The following is a 5,324-nucleotide window of genomic DNA, read 5'->3' on the forward strand; positions in this document are numbered from 1 at the left end:
GAGGGGCTGAGTGGTTATTGGTGGGTGGGAGCCCAGCTCACTGCAGATGGGGCCATTCCCTGGGCTTGGTGGTCCTGGATGCTATAAGAAATCAGGCAGAGCAAGCCATGAAAGCAAGCCAGTGAGCAGCACTCCTTCATGGCCCTGCCTTCCTGCCCCGGCTTCCCTCAGCGATAAAGGGCTCATCAGGAAGAGTAAGGTGCAGTAAACCCTTTCCTCCTCAAGTTGCCTTTGGTCACAGTGTTTTATTGCAGCAGTAGAAACCCTAACTAAGACATTAATGTAGTAGAAATCATAGAATCGGAAAATGGGGTGTGGTTACTAAGCAGTGAAAGGAAGGGGGAGGGAGAATTAGTGGTTAATAGAAGCCATAGTTTTCTAAGATGAAAGAATTCTAGAGTGCTCTTGTACAACAATGTGAATATACTCAAAACTATGCAAGTATAAGCTTTAAGATGGCAACAGCGGCAAATCTGGCAGTGCACATTCATAACCACAATTTTAAAATTACACAAGCAAGCCTAGTAGCTCAGTGGGTTTGCAGCTGTGAGGAGCTGAATTTGATCTCTCAACCCTTGCTAAATAAAATCCTAAAAAATTCCGATGTGACCCCCTCTTGTCAGGGTGACCCCCCCCCCTTGTCGGGCAGTGCTGACAAAGTGGACACAAGAGGATTCCTGGGGCTCCAGGGCAGTCATCCTCACCTGATTGTCAAGTTCCAGGCCAACGTCTTAAAATACAAGATGGATGACAGCTGACGAATGATACCCAAGGTTGTCTTCTGGCCTCCGCATGTACCAGCACACATACACATGCACACACACACACACACACACACACACACACACACACACCAACCACACAGTTTAGAAAATGTCCTTGAAGTTTCTTTGTAGACACAAAATCTTTGGCAATGAACCCGACCTCTGATTTTTCTCTGAGTATGCTTTTATGCTTTTATGTATTTGAATTTTCTTAGACCAAGATTTGCTTGTAATTTGGGTATTTGAGACTTAAGTGGCCAGTGTCAGGAACTCTGGATCTTTTTTTTTTATTCAATATATTTTTTATTTATATTTCAAATGATTTCCCCTTTTCTGGCTTCCCACTCCCTGAAAGTCACATAAGCCCTCTTCCCTCCCCCTATTCCCCCATCCACCACTTCCCATTTCCCTGTTCTGGTTTTGCCCTATACTGCTACACTGAGTCTTTCCAGAACCAGGGGCCACTCCTCCGTTCTTCTTGGACATCATTTAATATGTGGATTATAATTTGGGTATTCCAATTTTTTAGACTAATATCCACTTAGTGAGTGCATACCGTGATTGATCTTTTGAGACTGAGTTACCTACTTAGTATGATGTTCTTCAGTTCCATCCATTTGTCTAAGAATTTCATGAATTCATTGTTTCTAATGGCCGAATAGTACTCCATTGTGTATATATACCACATTTTTTGTATCCATTCCTCTGCTGAGGGATACCTGGGTTCTTTCCAGCTTCTGGCTATTATAAATAGGGCTGCTATGAATATAGTGGAGCACATATCCTTATTACATGCTGGGGAATCCTCTGGGTGTATGCCCTCTCTGGATCTTTTGACCTTGGGTCACCTCTTTCTCCTTACCCCAAGGGGTAAAATCACATAGAGCTAAGATACGCACGGGAGCTCTTTCATGGCTCTGGCAGTGATGCATCTGACAGAACTAAAGATGGAGGGACTGTGTGTTGTGGCCTTAATGCAACTTCTACATGTGATATAATTGCATAATTGTATTTTTCTATCAGAACAGGACTTCTAAAACCCTTAAATTTCCTGACAGGATCTTCTTTGGAGCATATATCAGCTTATGCAACCTAGTGGAATGATGACTTTGGAGGGGGGGATAGTTGCCAGAGGAAACAATACGGGGTGCGGAGAAGGTTGGACTTTTCAGCAACCTTCTACCTTAGGGGAAGTAGGAAGGACCTGGCATTTAGTTAAATGATCAAAGGCCAATAATGTCATTAAATTTGTCCACATAACGATAGTCCATAACTTCCTGTAAATAACAGGATTCAGACATTGGTGCTGAAGATGCTGGTAGGTAGGTGAGTCCAGAGAAGGCCTGAAGCTTATGACACTACCCCTCCAATCTCTCATCCTTTGCTGCTACCTAAGGCCCCTACGGAGCTGCTTGCTTCCTAGTAAAGATGCGATCCTAACTAAAACCATTTTCCTGACTTCTGAGAGACAACTACTGAATCTGAGGAACAGGTCAGGGGAGGCCCTGATTCACGGCTGATCTTTACAAGTATAGGTGGCTTTGATTTGAGATAAGTCCCTCAGGTGAAAGTCATCTTGTAGGGGCTGAACCCCTAACTTCTGGGACCTGCACAGTAACTCCATGTAGCTAGTATCAGAGTGGAATTGAACTGAAGAGTCCCTCAGGAGTGCCAAATCTGCCCAGGCCTGAACAGTCAGTTTCTCCCTTCTCAAGTAACACAGCTGAGGTAGATGATAGCTCTAAAGGGAGGTGAGGTGGGGCTCGGGGGAGGGGAGGTTTCAAACCAGTCTGACAGTGAGGTGTGAACAGCAGGGGTGACCAAACAAGTGTTGATGTTGGAGTCATTGTGTGTCACACTGATCCTGGCTAGCCACAGGGGCACAGCCAGCAACAACCCTTCCTGCTTACAGAAGCCTGCTTCCCACCTGAGCTGCTTCGAGAAAAGCCATGAGCTCTGGAAACCACCATATTGTTCTATGATGTCACCTCTGGAATGTTCTGAGTGTTTTGGTGACCAGCTTATGCATAGGACCTATACCTGGCACCTCACATTGGTATGGCTACTTTCTTGACATAGAAATAATAGTTTAAAGCCAGAAAGACCTGAGAGAAACTCTTTCTGCTTCAGAGACTTACAACAGAGTTTTTATGTTAGTTAATTCCTGTATTGACTTCTGTTCGGTGATCAGTAAGATTTCTTTCTGGTCAGGTACCATCCACACATACCTTTACACCGAGATTATTATAAGGTATATAATTTATTTGTAAGAAGGCATAAGTGCGGTAGTTATGTATTTCAGGTGAGCCACTGAAGCCCCGAGGAGGGGTGGAGGAGAAATCTAATTCTTTCTTTTTCACAGCACTCGAGGCCAAATTTTACAAGAAAGAGAGATACCAGATCTGAGAGCCTAGAAATTCCAATCAATGTGATTCTACCTCAGGTAGGGACAGTCACAGAAGATGTAACTTACCAGTTCTGGCTACAATAACCCTGTTTCCAGACCTTATAGAATGAACAAGGAGGACAGCACCTCTGATTCTATTCATGTTGTGTTTTCCCTGGTTGTGGGAGGACACATGGTCTCTCTGGACCTTGGCATCTTCTGGCTTTGAATGAGGGGCCTGGGTTGGATGGTCAAGCCCCCACACCCGCCCCCCGTGCTAGTCTTTCAAGGTTTGATGATACTGTAAGAAAAAAAATCTAACTTTACCAAAGGGGACCCTTCATTGTGCATTGGTGTATAACTACTATGAATATCTGTGGAAATCTAGAAATGAGCTTGAACTAGAACTTATGCATGAGGATGAACCCTGGAGCTGACACCCCAGCACGTGATCCATTTAGCTGCCAAAAGAATTAAAGCCTGCTGTGGGCCAAAGATGGGTACTAAGAGATGGACATTCAGTTGTTTCTTTTGAGGCCAATGAATAGCTAAACCCCTTGCAGCCTGTGGTTCTCAGGTCTCCTACATGCAACAGCTTCCTTGGTGGGATGTCTTTGATTTGACTGTTTCTTCTGCTGCTATGTCACAAAGGGGTGGCCTTGCTTTCTCCAGAGACCTCCCTCCCCACAAGAGCTCATTGGAAGACCAGGGCCATGCAACCAGAGAGGGTGAAATGTAGGATGGAGGGACCCAAGGCACAGGTAACTTATCTAAATTTGGTCCAGGGAGGTGTGTACAAAAGAGAATGGTTCTGTAATTACTGTTCTGTACTAGTGTAACTGTAACGAGCTCAGCAAACACAGTCAGGCAAGAGAACAGCCTGGACAGTTGTTTTCCTTACAGTGTTGTAGTGAACAGCCATTTTTATATCTCGTTCAGCTCATGAAAGTTGAGCCAGAATATTAGGGAACTATGTTCTGATCATCCTCTAGGAGGAGAAAGATCCTTGTTAGGTCTGATTTTTAATATGTACAACACACATCTGTTGGCTGCTGTGTGTGAGGATGGGTATGGTTTCTTTGGTTCCTTACCAGCCCAAATATTAGGGGCAGACTGGAGATGCCAGCCTGGATGTGTGAATGGATAGGGGTTGGTAATAGTATTTGAAAGTAGTTGTATTCTCACTGTTTTGGCCATGCACCCAGCAAGAAGCAAGTTAAGAGAGGCAATGTTTATTTTGGCTCTTGGTTCAGGGGACGAGTCCATGGTGAAGGGGAAGCAATGGAAGTGGGGCCAGTGCTTCACATCACGGCAGACCAACCTGTTTGATTCAGTGCAGGATCTGTCCCTACCCCCACCCCTTTCTGCTAAGGTCTGAACAGTGTCTTGTCAATGCCCTGGGTGTTTCTTAACCCAATGAAGCTGCACAAAGCCCTCATTACTGTCATGGAATAGAAAGCTCCGTGCATCTACCACAGGCACAGCTTTCCATCCCCAGCTCCCAGAATCAGCTTAGCAGTCGAGGAGAAAGGTGATTTGAGACGTCTTGGGTTGGTTCTGGTCCCCTGGACCTCCAGCCCCACTTCCTGTGCTGTAGGACTTGGTACAGCCGTTCGGATTTTGGAGGGCAAAAGGATATGGAATGAAGGGACTACCACTGACTGGAGATTTGTTTCTCATGGTCAGATATAGCCTTGAGTATGCCAGCCAGGATAGGTCAGCAGTCTTCAGCAGGTCAACTAAGCAATCGACTGATGTTGAAAAGCAGGAAGAGGAGATTTATTCAATGTTGCAACACTTGAAGGTGGAAAGAAGAGGTCTAGTGATTCCCCAGGTCCATCTTGGATGTGGGTTTCGATAGAGGCCCAGAGGTACCCATTGCTAAGCAGCCCTGGTTGGGGTGTGGTCCAGTCCAGCATCATTATCTCGCCTTAGGATCTCCTAAAAGGTGGTCGGACAATAAGGGCTGTGTGAGATCCCTTTCTGAGAGACAATCTTCCCCTCTCTCTTGGTGGCACCAGCCTTCAGCCTTTATCTTCCCCAAACATAAGACTTCTGGAGAAATTTCCTGAGGGTCTGCTATTTCAGTAATCTGATAGATAGAAGGTAGGACTTAAGCATCATAAGTACTTTGGAATCATAAGTGTTTTTGGAATATATTCATGACCACCGGG

This window comes from Apodemus sylvaticus, chromosome 8 (assembly GCF_947179515.1).
Source record: "Apodemus sylvaticus chromosome 8, mApoSyl1.1, whole genome shotgun sequence".
In the NCBI taxonomy this organism is placed as follows: Eukaryota; Metazoa; Chordata; class Mammalia; order Rodentia; family Muridae; genus Apodemus; species Apodemus sylvaticus.